This window comes from Camelus ferus, chromosome 4 (assembly GCF_009834535.1).
Source record: "Camelus ferus isolate YT-003-E chromosome 4, BCGSAC_Cfer_1.0, whole genome shotgun sequence".
Lineage (NCBI taxonomy): Eukaryota > Metazoa > Chordata > Mammalia > Artiodactyla > Camelidae > Camelus > Camelus ferus.
In genome coordinates this window covers 40,365,960-40,383,237 of record NC_045699.1, presented here as the reverse complement: position 1 = coordinate 40,383,237, position 17,278 = coordinate 40,365,960, and the positions used below count along the sequence as shown (strand labels likewise).

Below are 17,278 nucleotides of genomic sequence, written 5' to 3'. Positions count from 1 at the left end.
CCCTGTTCAGTCCATTTTGCTGTTTGAGGGATATTTACATTTTCCTTCTTTCAGACCAGGATAGTAGCTGTCAATCTTTTTAGATAGCTGCAAGTATTTCCATTTCTTTTCTTTTATCTCTTCCAGACAGGAATCCTCTCTTAAACCAGTTTATTCATCTTTAATGTAAGGAATCACCCTTCCAGAAGGCTTTGAGGAAAGAAAAGCCCATCTAATTAGAAGAAAACAGACAGCTTTTAGTCAGTCTTGCCATCAGACCTGGGCAAGGGAACCCCCATGTAATTCCCTGGGTTTAGAGGGGGCAGAGTCTGGCCTTCCCCAGGCTGTGCCCCTCCTCATTGGGCTAAGTGTGTGCAGGTGGACTGGGCTGCCTGCCCAGAGTCCACACTGCCCATTGCACCCCAGATGCCTATTAAATTCCCTGCCCAGAGGCCCCAAGCCTGCTCTGTGCAAGTAGGGGCAGTAGACTGCATCCCTCAGGAGTGCCCGGTGGAGCAGCTGTGCTGGGGTTGTGGAAGAGCCTGGAAATGTGGGCTGAGGGTCTACAGGTGTGCCCACGAGGCCTCCCTGGGAAGAGATGGAGCCTGGGTGGGGCAGGGAGGGGATTCAGTCTGCTGGCCGAGGCTGCTCTTCACATCTGGCCCAGAACTCTGAGGGGTCTGAGAATTCAGATTGTACCAGGCCTTCCAGGTTGTTCTAAAGCTACACTGGTCCAGGAGGGAGGATTATGTAACAGTCTGCTACCTGGTTAGCACTTCAAAGTAATTTTGTGGGCCTCCATCTGTCCCCTTGTCCCAGGCCCCACAAAGGTTAGGGACAGGCCTAGCTTTAGCTGCGTGCTTTTCAAGGACAGGCTGGACCCTCTTTCACTCTGAAATATTTTGATTTGTGTCCGTGTGTGTCTGGAATATACCAGGAGCTTGGCAAGTGAAAAATTAAGCAGTAAACTGAGCCATACTGGACTGGTAATAAACCTGTTTGGAGAAAAATGCTTGCATTTACTTACACTCACACTAGGTTAGGAATGTCTGTAGGTATGTTGTTTGCACTGGAAGTCCTATTTGATTCTGGTGACCAGAATCCTTTTTTGTCCCCACCCAGGCCCTTAAGTCCAACTCTCTTCTGCCCCTTGAGGCACTGCCTCAACTCCTTTACATCAAGCCTGGCAGTGACCGGCTCAGTGCTAGTGACTCAGAAACTGTTAGAAATAGTCTCCACACCACATAGAACTGTCCAGAACCCCAAAGATGGACTTTGAAACCCGTGGCTTCTTTCACTTTTTGGGGGGGGGTTGTTGAGGGAGGTAATTAGGTTTATTTATATAGGTACCTGGGGATCGAAGTCATGAACCTCATACACACTAAGCATGCACTCTTCCACTATGCTATACCCTCCCCGCTACTTTCACTCTTTAAGGGAGCAGGGCACGTTTGCATTTTGTAAGACAGAGGAGGTGATGACGCCGAAGATAGAGGAATCAGGGAATGGTATATGCTGTTATGTCTGAAGTCATGCAGTTTGAGTGGGGAAAAAAAAAATCACCCGAGCCTCTGCAATAGGTGTATTAGATGAGCCATTGCCTGGATGCCTCAGGTGAAAGCTCCATTTTGCAAATGGGAGTTTAGGATCCCGTGTGGAACATGGAATGATTTGAGAAGCCACCAACTCTTTCACGAGGAAGCATGCTGTTGCAACGAAATGATTGGAGGTTGTTTGCAAAGTGCATTCAATGGGGCAGTATCCTATCTGCTTAATGAAAGCCTGGGTCAGTGTCTGCAGGGAAAGATAAAGGCTGTTGGCCGGTCAGGGCTGGAAATTGCAAGATGTCAGCGTGAAGTGCGCTCAGTGGATGGAGATTGGTGGGTGGGGCAATGAGGAATAAAGGAGATGGCTGAATTTAGAGGAAAGAAATTCCTTGTCAGTTCCTCAAGATAAAAGTAGGACAAAAGAGTTCTGATAAGAACTTTGAAGAGCACTTCCTGGTGTAGGAAGGAATTGTCTGGACAATAGCAATTAAATGGGGAGGAATGTGACCTTTTATTGGTAATGAATTAGCCTTGGGGAAGTGTTGCTTGTCAATCGGGTTGAGTGTCTCCAGCAACTCTGATGGCTTAATTTTGGATGCAGACCTCTCATGGAAAGGAATAAAGTTTACTGGGGAGTTTGTATATAACTTGTGCTGGTATAGAGATTAAAAATGTAATTTCTTGGGCCTGACTGCCTGGGTTCAAACCTTGGCTCTACTCTTTTTTTTTTTTTTTTTCCTTTTTGTTCATGGAGGTGCTGGGGATTGAACCCAGAATGTTGTGCATACTAAGCATACACTCTACCACTGAGCTGTACCCACTCCCCTTGGTTCTACCCTTTCATAACTGGGGACTGACTTCTCTTGGCTTTGTCTGCAATGGCAAGTGTCACCTAGCATGGCTCCATTCCTGAGCATTTTTAGCCACCAGTGAGGTGTCATTTCCATTTTAGCTGATCAACTGTAGGTCACCAGCAGTTTGTCTAAACTCTCCTGGTTGTGCTTTAACAGAAGTGTTGTGCTTTGAATTTCCCTTACTCAGCTGACTTTAAAACCTCTTCCTATGCTTATACTAAAGAGTTGAAAAATCTGAGTTCCCCCAAAGTTTCACTGCATTGGTTATAAACAAAATTCCATTTTAGAAGTGGCCATCATGTTCCTGGACTGGAAGTCTATTAGAAGAAATGGCACAGAGAATATAGGCTTCTCAGTGGAAAGTGGCAGAATTTTCTGGCTCTGTGAGGAGGAAGAGGAGCAGAATGGTAAGTTTGCCCGTGTTCCTTCCTCTTTGCTTAGTTTAATCCAAAGTGCCAGGCACGGAGCTCAGTGCCAGGGAATCGTTTCCAAGAGCTAAGCTGGAGGTGCTTGTTCACACGGGAAGGTGACCACGAACGTTTAATAAAAATTAAAAGGTGGAACAGGCAGAGCACAAAGTACTTAATGGCTCAAATGATTTTCCAACTCCACTCTTTCTACATTTACCAGTTGGCACTGGACATTCTGCTGTAAGAGCCTTCTCTTTGCCCCTTTTTTGGTTTGTTTATCTATTATCTATATACACTCATGTATACCTCAGGGTGTGTTTGTGTGTGCATATGATTTTGATCAATGCTTTACTTGATTTCTGTACTTAAGCATTTTGGTCCTAGATTGTACCTGATTTGTGCAATGAGACCCCCTTCTGGCAGCTTCCCCGCATCACTGAGACATGCTCCATCATTTTTTTGAAGCACTTCCTTACTTTTGTAACTACATGCTCCAGGCTCATCTCGAATGTATCATACTTTCTAGTCTGGGAATCAGGCATTTCGCTGCAGGGCTTTGGTGACTTTTAGTGGAGAACTTTCCTTCTAAGATGCTTAAGCTACTTGAAACAAAGATACCTAGTCCCCTAATTCAAATCAGTCCGCAGTATCTAAATACCTGAAGAACTGCATTTCTAAAGCACAAAGTTAAGGATGAGAGTTTTGAGGCTGTCATGCTGTGAGTGGGTATAACATGGAAAAAAATCTAAGTGGAGTTTGACCAAAAACAATGTAAAAAAAAAAGTCTTACTCCTCAAAGGGTAAAAAATTTCAAAAAAATTTTTTTCTCTTTTAAAGATGACTTCTAGTCTGTGTTTTCTCTCTTTCCCTGATACCTGATTCACAAAAGGGAAGTCTCATAAGATCTCCCATGTGTGGTGTTGCAGGGAGGGAGGTCGCTGGGTTGAGAAGGTGAAGAGGGGAATTTTCAGTGAGTCAGTGTAACAAAGCTGTTGTGTTACTGAAGACAAAGGTTGAAATTCAGGGCAGGGCATCTCACGAAATGAAAATAACTGCATAATAAAAACTGGGAGAGCCAGAGCCAGGGCCTTTCCAGGGCACAGCCATCAACATGACTTGACTCCATTCTCTTCCAAGCTCCAGAGCCCTCTGGGCCTTTACTGGGCCCTGGTGTGGATGAGGGTGCACTCCTGGATCAGTTTAGTCTGGGAGCCGTGCATCACAGCCACGGCTGTCATCTGAGTGCAGATGGCCTGCAGCCGGGCTCCCTGCAAGGCCAGCAGCTGCTGCTGTAGACACTTTCCAAGGAATTGAAAGTGCACTAGTGGGAATCCCGGGGCTCTAAAGGAGGAAGGCACCGTTCGAGCCTCTGCGGAGCGTCACCTTTCATTACAGCTGCTGATTGGTAGATGGATAGGTTGTCATGTTGGCCAGGGTTCTTGGTTTAAGACCATTTAAGCAGCAGAATAATTCATTGGAGGGGAAGCGGGAAACTCATAGAATTGATGGGTATTGGAGAGCAGGCTCGGCCAAAGGGCAGGGTCCAAGGGAGTCTCAACACTGGGATCAGACCAGACTGCCGAACACGTGGCCAGGGACTGGTCACCCAGGGAGTCACTGAGCTGTGCTGGATGCTCCCCTGCACGTTAGTGCTGCAGATCTTCTGAGACTGTCTCCTGCAACTTTGTGTCACTTTTCAAAACCTCAGACCATCTGATTGTGCCCACTGCCACGGAGCTGGGGGAGAGGCAGCGTGGCATAGTGGTGACAGCCTCCTCTCTGGAGCCAGCTGTTGAGAGTTTAAAACCTAGGCAAGAAGTAGTTCCCCTTGTGCTGCCAACCCCCTGTCTGGGCCCAGGCCACTTGCCTACTGTTACGAGGTCACTGTTAGAACTAGCATGTAGTTCCTGGCAGGGCGTGCGGATAGGACGGACAAGAGCATGTAGCCTCCGCTGGTGCCCCTTCTCAGGGAGAAGGGACCGGTGTGTGGCCATAACATAGAGTCATGAAGTGAGCAGTGCGTTAAGGCTCTGGGAACCTGAGTATTTTCTTTTTCTTTCTCTTTTTTTGGTGGCAGTAGCCTCTGAGTAGTGATACATGACCATAAGCAAGACATTCCCTTTGATCCTCAGGGGCCTGACCTGTAAAATGAAAGGTTTCAATCAGGTAACCTCTGAGGTCTTTTCAATTCTATCATCAGATGGTTTATATCAGTGGTTCTCAAAATCTCTTCCCAGGACCAGGAGCATCAGTACCTCTGGGAACTTACTGGAAATGCAAACTCTCAAGTCCCTACCATGGCCTTCTAAATCAGAAATTCTGGTCTGGGGCCAGCAATCTCATGCAGTAAGCCCTCCAGGTGATCCCAGTATGTGCTCAAGTTGGAGAACCTGTCTTACAGTGTGGGCCTGGAGCTCAGGACTGGCCAGCCTCTGATGGCCACCCTCAGCTCTAAGCCATATATCCTTATCTTTCAGCCGGTCTCCAGGAGGCCCCAGGGATTAACCCGCCTAAGGGGAGGCCCTGATTCTTGCAGTTGAAGCAATCTCTCCCTCATCAACCTGATGAAGGGTCTTCAGAGTGTGAGCTGGGTAATTCGTCGGGGTTGTTGAGCCTTTGCCCCCAGGTGCCAGGTTGGTGTGCAAAGAGGAAGAGCAGGTAGGCAGGAATGTCTCACCTCGGCAAGGGTCCTTACAAAAGAGCAGTGTGCGCATTTGCTGGGACCTTGAACTTTGATGTACCACTCATAAAGGTGTGCTTCTGTAGATTGCAGTGGTTTTATGGGCAATAACCATTAAGCAGTTACCCTTCTATTGTGGATTAAGTGGTGTGGAGGAAGCAGGTTTTAGACCCAGCTATCAGTCTTCTCTTTGAAAGTTTGCCCTCTATGGAACATTGGCTGGCATTTTCATCTGAAGAGTAGTATTCCTCGTTGTCAAGTTTTTTTTGTCCCCTAAGTAACTGAAACACTCTTCTATTTTGTACTTAGCGATGAGAGGAAAAGGGGACACTTACCTTCCATTATTTTGTCTGAGAGGCATCTTTGACATTGTCGGTCAGTTGTCAACAACCCACAGGTGGACTCACTGTGCCACCGCTGTTGCGAATCTGCCATGAATATCACCTTCACTTTGAATAACTCATCCCCAGAATGTTTCTGTCGCTCAGCTCCTATTAATAGGGAAATATAAGCTAATTGTATTATAAACAAAATCAAATAAATGAAGGTGATCAATCGTTGGCAGAATCATCACCTAATGTACCTCATGGTCTAAATCTTACTCAGCCAAGTCAGTGCCACTCAAAATGCAGTTGTGGGCGCCAGGCCAGGGTGCATCAAAGACAAGTACAGAAATCAAGAGTAAGCGGCTAGAGACTTGTATAGGCATTTAACATTGTCGTGGCATCAGAGGGTATTTTTTTATTGTATTTCATTGATGTGACACTCAGCAACTGAATGGGAAAGATTTAGAAACTAGTCCCTACCACAAAGGGTTTGAGAAACACAAGTGCAAAACTTTATTTGGTGGACGAGGAGGAAAAGGTCCAGAGGAATGAAGAGACCTCAGCAGATGCACAGGGTTGGGTGGTCAGTAGCTAATTGACAGTCAGCGCCAGCGAGGGGTCCAGTCCCTTCGTTGCCAATCCATTCTTTCATTAAGTCACTCTGAGTCTTCATGATGAATTTCATTTCTAAGGCAGCATCGATTCTAAGATCTGCCATTGATTTGAAAGCAGCTCTTCATTTAGTGCCCCTGAAGGAAATGTACACATCAATGCAAAGGCATCTTGACCTTAAAAATGTTAATTTGTTTGGCAGTGAATCTCAGAATCAAGGATATAAGGTTTTTTCCCCTTTTTCCTGCTAATAGTACAAATTTAAAATAAAATAAAACTGCCCCAGTTATTGACAAAGAATTTAATTTCATAGAACTAATTTAAGGGCTGAAATTAGATTGGAAAAGAAGCCTCTGTTGTGTTACAGTCAGCCCCCTGGGTTCCACTTTAAGTAATCTTATTCTATGAAACTCCGAAAAGAATTGCTGCCTGGATTCGTGGGACTGTTACATATAAAGAAGTTTATGAAAAAAAATAAGAGCAACCAAATCTTGAGAGTACCTTGCTCCAAGGTCTGAATAATCATGGATGGGACACAGCCACGCAATTGGCTGCGTCAAGGAAGACTTTCACAGGAGACCTTGAATACCATGACAGCTTTGTTCACCCACGGTGCTAAGCACAGAGCTTAGCTTACGCTGGCTGAATTAATATGTGTATGTTTCTCTCTCTGTAGTGGTTTCCATGAAATACCAGATGAGTAGTGTGAATGCCTTATAGGAGATGGAGGTCTCTATTGTTTGGGCTGCTGTAGGAAGGAAGACAGGCCTGAGTTGAGCCTTAAAGAAAGGCAGGTTAAAAATTCTAGAATCGATTTGTTTTCTACATGTCCAAGATCTTGACTAATGTCTCATTTTGAACATGTGTTTATACCTGTATTAGTGGTTTCAAAATGAGAAAATTGAGCCTGGGTCCTAGAGATGAAATCATATTTGGAAAATACAGTTTTTGTATTTCCATAAAGACTTTTCCTAATAACTGTACATGATACAACTCTGATACATAAACAGAACTATAGCTGAGGAATTTGCTAATTGTTCTTCTCTATTGCTTTATTCTGAAATAATTTGAGAAAAATTATAATTCTTCTTGGTCTTTATTTAACTTTTATAAATATGAAGTAGTTCTGCTGTAAAATGAAAGAGTTAGACTTCATGATTTTGTAGGCCCATCTCGCACTTAGTTTTATGAATATGAAATTTGTTAGGTCTACAGAAAGAAGCAGTCATGATGACTTAAATCCTCAGAAGCTTAAGACCTAGTTTGAAATGTTAAGAGCCACACCACAACTTGAGCAAATTTCATAGGAAAGTGACCTTTTTCTGTGCAGCTAGCAGGAATAATGATCCAATGTCACTCTTAGTGGCAGTATTTGAAGTAGCAAGACATTTTGTGGTTCACATAAAAATATATTGCATTTGTTGATATAAATCTTTGTAATGGGTATTATTTAAAACAGTGGTTTTCACATTTTGTGATTTTGAGTTTGTTTTTAAAAGTTTGGGAAAGGAAACAAAATGGGACCATCCATTTAAAAATTTTACCAAGTGAGACTATTAAAAAATATCTTAGAATATTCATCCAAAAAGCAATTTAAAGGGTGATATTAGACACAATGAACAATGCCTTTCCTAACATGGCCAAAGTGGAACACACTGAACCAAACTGAAGGGTCTTCTCTTTTATCCTCTCCCTGATTCACACATTTCCACCTGTCCTCCTTACCTCAACAAATAGTACCAGTCTGAAGAACACAACGAACTAGTGAATAAAACTAAAAAGCAGACTCAAAAATGTAGAGAACAAACTGGTGGTTACGTGTGGGGAGAGGGAAGTGGGGAGGGGTAGTTTGGGGCAGGGGATGAAGAGATATAATTAAGTATAAAATAAGCTACAAGGATATATTGTACAACAAGGGGAATATAGCCAATATTTTATAGTAACTATAAATGGAGTATAACTTTAAAAATTGTGAATCACTGTTATACAGCTGTAACTTAAATAATAAAAAGTTAATTAACTAAAAAACAAAGGGTACCACTGACCACCCGGGTTCTCAAGCCAGAATCCAGAATCTTTATCTTTCTTCTACTACACCTAACACTAGAAATGGAAATACTAGCAAAACATTAACGTTTATACACCCAGTTGTCAATCTAGGCACTTGAAATGAATGAGCTCATGTATTCCTCGCCATGCTTGACGGCGCAATTATCATTGTCCTCGCCATTCTACAGATGAGGAAACTGGGGCCCCAAGACACGGTTCACCAGCTAAGGCAGAGCCAGGGTTTGAATCCAGGCTGTCAGACTCCAGAGCCCTGCTTCTTAATCATGGTCCAAAATCTCACCAAAATCTACTTCAAGACACTGAATCTCCACTGGGCCCACTTCTTGCCATCCTGTTGGCCCCAGCTCTTGTCTGGATTACTTCATCACCTACCATTCCTGAGCCGGGAGTCCACTCTCCACACTGCGGCCAGAGTGCCCTTTCAAAATTGTAGACTGGGCTGTTGTTTTCCTGCTCAAAACCTTTCTATGTCTTCTCATTACCTATGGGTGCAAATTTGAAATCTATGCATGGCCTGTGAGACCTTCTGTCTCCTGCCACCCCTCTGCCAACGTTCCTTGTGATCACTCACTTCTGGCCACAGAGCTTCCTTTTAGCACTTACAACAAGCCAAATGCTTCCTTTTCAGGTATCTGCATGTGCCAGTCATCTGCCTCCAACGTGCATCTTACTGGTCTTTAGCTAACTGCTACTCATTTTCAGAATGCATCTCAAAAATCCCTTCTTCCTGGAAGCCTTCATTGACTCCCCAATCCAAATTGAGTCCCCCCAGAATATTGTCCCATAGCCTATTCTACATTTCTTCCTTAAAGTAGTGACATCATTGTTTGAAACTCTATTTCTGACGTTGTATGTACTCTCCGTCTTCCCTGCTAGACTCTAAGTTTGCTGAGTGTAGGGACTATTGGAACCAGTAAATCTTCAAGATCTTGTGTGGTGCCTTGGTGTTCCAGAAACATTTGCTGAATGAACAAATATACTGCCATTTATTATCAATATAATTGCATGAAAGAAAGGCTTCTTTAACTTCAAACAGTGAAAAGGGCTTATTCTTAGTAAAGGACACTTTAAATTGAATGAATATATATTTATGACTAACTCAATATTTGCTCATATTACATTTCACTTTTGGACTATATAGTGATGTATAAATGTCATTATATACTGACATTGGACTGTGGGCTGATGTTCTGGGAATCAGTGATTTATTGCATGCATCTTATTTATATTTCCTAAGCTTTCATATTTTCTTATGCACAAAAGTGAACACTGAATATTAAAAAAAATTTTTTTCCCTTAAAAAGTGTCATACTTGTGGCAGAGATCGCTAGCAGTCTCCTGAATATCTGTAATTTCCTCCTTCTGTAGTGATGTAATATCTTGGCACATGACACTGAGGTAAAGACCATATTTCTCAGTTTGCCTGCTGCTAGGCGTGGCCATTTGACCAAGGTTATAGCCCATGGGATGTAAACTGTAGGCATTGAGGCTATTTCTGAGTTGTGCCCTTAAAAGGAAAGGAACCTTTCTTCCCTTCTAGAGAAGGGTGCTGATTTGGTGGGAGAAGTTAGAGCAACTGTCTTCTGCCATGAGTTGGAAGTCCAGTATTGAGGACAAAAAAGCAACAAGGTGGAAAAGGCCTGTGTCCCTGATACCAGACAGGTGCTATTCCTGCCCTGAGTCAGAAATGATGGGGCCCTTTTTCAACAGCAGCTAAACTTGTCTCCTAGCTAATGAAATATTATACACTTAGTTTCGCACTTAGCTTTTTAACTCCCAATATATCTGGGTGTTCTTTCCCAATCTTATGTAATTCAAAGGCAGAAAAGTCAGAATGTATATGTTGGGGAAAGGGGACCTCGTATCTAACGTGATGAACATATTATAGCCGGAGGGCAGTGCTGTGTCTGGACCTCTCATTCTCCCACCTTTCTAGCGATAAACAACATGCTTGTATTTTCTGCCCACATTTTCTACAGTTGACTTTTCAGATATTTGATAGGAGCTTTTCTGCAAGCATATAAACATTAGAAGCTGCTTGTTTTACTTGACATTGAGTTTATTTATTAAAGCTGAGAAGTGTAAAAGCCGAGTTTTCCTAAGCCTTTAATATTCATTTCAATGTTCAAAAATCTAGTAATTTTTGTATAAAAATAACCATGCCTTTCACATAATTCTTTGATTAGCTTTTAATTTACTACTAAGTTAACCCTACTTACTAATTTAGTGAAATAAAGGATTAACTTTCCTCTAAACATTTTTAAAACCTATTTACAAATTTTAAAAGCCCTGAGTATCCTCAAATAGATCAGCCCCCTGACAAAGCTGGTAAGAAAAAAAGCTGAGCATTTAAGTGACTCTAGTGATCTCATAAACCTAAACTTATAGGTTAAATTAATCTTATTCTTTTAAACAATCAAATACTGTCTCTAAATGTAATAAAATAAAATACTGTTCCTAAATGTAACCAAATCAAATAATCATTTAAACTATTAATTCCTGTAAATTTATCATTACTCTGATACTTAGATTACTTAATATCAGATCAAATACTTTAATTAATAATAGCGTCAAAAAACTCAATGTTGCTCACGATTACTCTACTTATTCTTAAATTTAATTTGAGTATTGTTACTGTATGTATGATTCATGTCTTCTTACTCCTTCATCTTTTGTGGCTTGCAAAGTTCAGCCCAACCAAAAAGAGAAAATTTACAATCTCAGCCTGAAAGTTAGGACAGTGTTTCAAGCCCATACATTTTCTTGCAACGCAAAGCATCACTTATTCCTTTATTCCAATTTTTAATGTTTAAAAAACAACTTTTAATTAGCTCATTTGAACTGATTGGATTCTGTATCCACTGCCCCTTGCAATGGCAGCTAGTTTCTTCACTACCTAATTTGTGCTGAAGAGATGCTACATTTTATAAAAAGCTCTTCTAGCTGTCTGGTGACCATCACTTCTGATTCTTTTACAGTCATTGAACTTTAAAGAGGAGACACTTAGATCTTGGATTCAAGAGATGAGGGCCACGAGGTTGTTTCTTAAAGCTTGTCTTGATTCTTCTTTGGATATTCTGTGTTTGAACACATCAGTCTAATATTGTTTGCTTATCCCTTTACTTTCTATGGAAACGTTAAGCTATTTAAGAATGAATGAAAGAACAAGATGAAGTAGAGTGAATTAAATACAGAGCCCCTGTCACAGACCAGTAAACCTACATAAACCTACCCAAAACTCCCATCAGCTGGAAGCCATCAAAGCAAGTGTTTGGGTTTAAATGCTTCTTTGTTCTAAAATGCCTAAGGGTTGACTGAATCACCCCCTTTAATATCTTCTCTCTGCCTTTGTATTTGTTGCTGTGGAATCGCAGACTTTCTACAGGTAGCTCATGCATGAGGAACCTGCTGGAACTTTCCCTGAGCTCTTTCAGATTACCGCTCATTTAGGATAATGAGGAAGTCCTTCTGCCTTGCCTAGTAATTCAATGTGTGTCTGTATTTGGGGATAGACAGGTGGAAGAAATGAAGAGGAGGTTTTGGTTTATTTGACATAAGCTCATCAGGATAAGACTGGACACTAAAGGTAGTGTCTATCACTTAGACATGGCCTCAGTGAAGCCAATTTGTTCTGTGTACACATGTATACCCACAACCCCCCCCCCCCCAACTATCACTAGGTAATTTGCACTTGGAAGGCAATTTGAATTTGCCCTTAGGAGAATTAAACCAGTTCTATCTACAATGTAGTTACATCTTGGTGCAAACCAGAAAATGGCCAGAAGACTTACTATCCAATGGAAGTATATTCATTTGTTTAAAGTGTTCATTTTGAGAATCTAAATTTTCTGTTTAAAGTCATCTTACTCTTTAGGGAGAATCATGCTGGCCAAAACTGAAAGGGTTTTGTTCTTAATTATTACGAGTTGAAAAACTCAAAGAATTTCTTAATTTGTATTGATATCTGATAGAGCTATAGTTAGTAATATTATTTCTGATTTGTATTTCTTCCAGAGTTCTAAACATTCCTTATTACATTTGATACATTGCATGTTTAATGACTTGCTTTCCCTTTAATGCTTTTAAACTTTCAACTATCTGAAAAGGCTGGATGTTGTCTAAAGCCCTGTGGATGACTTGCCAGATATCTTTGGTATGAGTCCCAATATGGCTTCTATTTTGCAGTGTGACCTTGGACAATCCATATAAGTAAAATGAAGAGGCTGGATTCAGTGCTTCCAGCTCTGGGTTTCAGCGGTAACTCCTCAGCCATAGTGGAAGTATTAGTTACCTTGATCACTCAGGGCAGACACTGACCCACGTGCATGTGTGTGTAGTGGCTGCCTCCAGCAAAACTGAGGAAATAGTACCTGGTTGCTGTTTACCTTGGGGGACAAGTGGCAGAAATAGAGCTCTTCACATTCCTTTGTTCTCTAACCATGTCTGAAATTTCATGTAACTTGAGACTTTATATATATAGGTTTGTCAGGGACAAAAATGTATTGAATACATTTGAATGAATTGAATGCATTGAAATGAATCATCTAACTGGGATTGTAGAAATGTCTCTTGAAATAAAAATGACTCCTAGGAGGTGGATGAAATGGGTGAAAGGGGTCCAAAGGTATAAAGCAGGATTAAGTGAGTTTGTCAAAGTCTCTTGCTGCTAGATGTGAAGCTGGGATTTGATTGACCAGGTAGTTTGATTCCAGGGGCTCCCTGCTCTTCATACAGCTCCTCTCTCCTGCCCCTGGTAAAGAGTCAGCATAGGGCATCCATGGCTGGGTTGGGCAGTGGAAGGAAGCTGCAGGTAGAGACAAGGGTCTGGCATATGCTTCTGGGTCTTCCATTACAGTACAATGGGGACTTTAGGCAAGTCTTACGAGTTGTCTCTAATGGAATAGAATGTGAATTGCTGATGTGAGCCATACACATAATTAAAAATTTTCAAGTGGTTACATTAAAAAAAAGAAACAAATTAATTTTAATAATATAATTATAATATAATATCATTTTAACAATATATTTTGTTTAATCTAATATATTAAAATATAATCATTCAACATGTAATTGATAACATCAGTAAGGTATCATATTCTTTTTTTATATTGAATCTTTGAAATCTGGTGTATGTTTTACATTTACAGCAAAACTCAATTCAGATTATCCATATTTTAAGTGTTCAGTGGCCTCACACGGCTAGTGGCCACCATACTGGACAGCACGGCTCTGAACCCTTGCACAGCTGTGAACTATAAAACAAGACAGTGGTAATGGAGGATCTATAAAACCTCAGCTCTGAAATTCTAGGAATCTATGATAGGAAGCACCTATACTTCTTAAGATGCTGACCATGAGTTTACTTGTTTCTTCCCTGCTTAAACAGCATGAAAAATGCATTCTAAGATAAGAATTCAACAGTAAAAAAAATTCTTTATGACTCACAAAGGCAATGTCATGTCAAGATAGTGTGTGCGTACCAAATAAGAATTTTCAGAAAGTAACCCCGCTTTGGTGGGTAAAAAAAAAAATAATGAAAATCAATTATTTTCCTCACAAATACCTGGGAGCTTACACCAGCTCCTATTCCAGGTCTCTGGAATTCAGAAGAGAGCAATTCAAAGCCTCTGCCCTCCTGGTGCTTCCATTGCAGTGTGACAGTGAACAGACGTGCAGGATGATTTTTGGTTAGCCAGGACCATGAAGAGAAATAGAGCAGAGTAAGCAGTTAGAGAGTGGAGACCTGGGGGATCAGTGGGTCTAGCTTTGAAAGGAAGACTTCTTTGAAGAGGTGACTATTGAGGAGAGATTGGGTTGAGAGATGGGACAAGCTGCGTGAAGACTCAGAGAACAGGGAGCAGGGGGTGACAGCGTTCGAGGCTGGTGAGACAGCCTGAGGTGGCAGTGGGCTGAGTGGGCTTGTGGAAGAGCTACAGGCACTTAGGTGAGCGAGAGAGAGGATGAGGGGAAGCAGGACTTTGGGTTTCAGTTTAAGGGCTGGAGAGACCACAGGAGAGTGGTGATTAGCAGACAGAGGTGATCTGATTGTCTTTTGAAAAAGAAAACTCAGAGACAGAGTTTAGACTGAATTTGGTAAGAGTAGAAGCAGGAGGACCAATCAGGATGCTACAAAATTGTCTGGGTGACCTGTCATGGCGACTTGACTAGCAGAGGAATTTTGGAGGTTGACTGAATTGATTAGATTTCATATCCGTGTTGAAGGTTGAGTTGGTTGGATGTGTTTATTGACGGCCCCGGGGTATTCAGGGACAGAATCGAGATGATCCTTGGATTTGGGGCTTGAGCAACCAGGCCAGTGGCAGTTCCACTTACTGAGATGGCTGAGAGTAAGGGGAAGGTGGGTTTGGCAGCAGGGAGAGGTACAGGGAATCAGTCACTCTGGTTTTAGACATTTTCAGATTGATGTCTATATGAAGGTAAACATCAGGATTAAATTTGAGGCTGGAGAGATTTATCATCTTCATCTTAGATATTTGGAGAGAGGACTTTGCTGTGACTCAGGGAGCTGGAAGTACAGTTACTGTTTCATCTGGGCACTGACTTTAATTTTGTTCCCAGGATAAAGATGAGGCCTTATGATGCTTAGCTTTGGATAGTGATATAAGCCACTGGGCTAGGAATCATGACTTAGATAAAGAAGTATTACCCCTTCACTGCTGCCAGGTCTTGGTTCTGTGCTTGAGAAAGAGCTGTAACCAGCACTGGTAAGCAGATGGTAAGCATGTGTGCTGGTACAAGACGTTAAGTATTGAAATATTCCTATACCAATTGGTAAATGGCCATTCGCCTGAGTGCCCCCTCCTCTTGATGTTGTCAACCCAGCCATCAGGGCCTCACCTTTGGAATACTCCACATCTCCCTCTACTTAACAGCTAATAGGTAGTGCCTCACACAGCGATTAACTTCCTTGGTTCTGTTCCAGCCACTGGAGTGGAACCGCATCTGTTCTGAGTGGTCAGTCCCCATGCCAGGCCATAGGCATTGTTAAATATTTTGAGTATAACTCATGGTTCTACCCCTGGGTAGGCCGTGACCAAGCCATGTGAAGCTAGGAAGAGGACCCTCATGGACCAGTCACTTTCAAATAATCCAGAATGCTGATGTCCTTGATCTCTTGCATAAATTATGTTCCTACTCTACATTACCATTCCATGAACACTGCACAACACATCCTACACCAGCCAGCATCTGGTGTAGGATGTGCTTTCCTTATATCCCAGCAGAAATACTACAGATGGGCACTCCCCAGCTTACTCTGTGACTAAGAACTATGAGATTTCAGACAGACCCTTTATTCCTTTATTTCACATTTATACCATCAACCAAGATCAAAGTAAGAGATATCTGAGTTACTACAATGAAACAAGAAAAGACCTTGCTCTCTCCTTTGGACTCCATGTTATCACTTATACAAAACCAAACCAAAAGAACGGATGACTCTGTTGTACTTTGAGGGCGTGCATGCAAAATGAAGCCTTAGTCAGGATAAAATTCTTCACTCAGAATTTAAATCAATATATACACACATTTGTTTATTTATATATAAATGTATCTGTACATATTTAAATAAATAAATATATAAATGGTATGTATATAACATGCAATTATATATTAATATATATATATAATTCTACATACTTTACTTTCAACCACCAACATTGATTCTGGAGATGCTCCAAGTGTAGACCGTGTATGATGGTAAACAGGTTGGTGAAGGGACTTGGGTGGAGGGAGAGTGTGGACTCAGCTCCTTCTTGGTCATCCTGCTCTCCTAAGACCGTAGAGAGGAGACAAAAACAAGAAGTGATCTCCAGTTGGATGCATGAGTGATGTGTCACAGAGCCGAAAGGGCTGTTACCAAAGGGCCGGGTCTGGGAGTTTTCCTGGAGGTGGGAGAACCGCTGAGGACCTGGCCAAGTCTGTGGTACTTAACTAAGGAGAAAATGAGACAAGGCACTTCCAGTATTCTAGACTATAAATAAATGTGTCTTAAGATTGACTTCCCTTCAGTGGCTTAAAAAACCATTCTCTCCTCCATCCCAATTAATTTGAGATAATTTCTGAGAAGTGCTGGGAGAGTTTATTCTCTAAAAAGTTGACGGCTCATTTGGAGCCTAGTGGCCTCAAGTGGCCGTCACGTTTCTTACTGGGTCAGTGTTCGATGATGGTGCTCCTGTCACGTTTGTTTCAGCCACAAGTCCATTTGCCTTTATTCCACAGGCAGTAGAGAACTTTCTCTGTGCCAAGAACTGTGGGTACAGAGAAGAGTAAGAATGACAAATGTAAGTGGATTTTCGGTTAAATTAGACTTTTAACCTCCCCTCGTCTTTCCAAGTTTATAACCATTTAGGAGGCAAGCTGGTTTCCGATGCTTTAAATGCTCTTGGCATTTACAGTATATTATGATTGTGGGAGTATTTGCAATCTACCACCCCCGACTCTTTCTCTGGGGATAAGAGTTTTTCACTAGGTCTGCTGGTAGCTCTTCATGGAGGGGAATCTAGGCTGCGGATGATGCTGAGAGAATGCTAAAGAAGCGAGGCAGGCCGCGCTGGTGTATAATAGAACTGTAGTGGGGAAGAGGGAAGACAGAAGAGCCATGGGCTGTGTGGCAGGGGGCTTTTCAGAGCGAGGTTTCAGACTAGGAGAGTTTCAGAGAACATTCTCTGTGTGGAAGATATTCAGAGAAACAGTGATAAGGAGAGACCATTTTGAACATATGTTTTGAAAATTAAGAATATACCTCCCCTGTGGCATTTTGTAAAGATTGAAAGAATTG

At 41.9% G+C, this 17,278-nt stretch overlaps 1 protein-coding gene across 1 annotated transcript in view; it reads left to right on the top strand.

The window, feature by feature from the left end:
- The window catches only part of GNA14 (G protein subunit alpha 14), a 153,941-nt gene that overhangs the window by 2,699 nt on the left and 133,964 nt on the right, over positions 1–17,278 (top strand). The window lies entirely within an intron of this gene.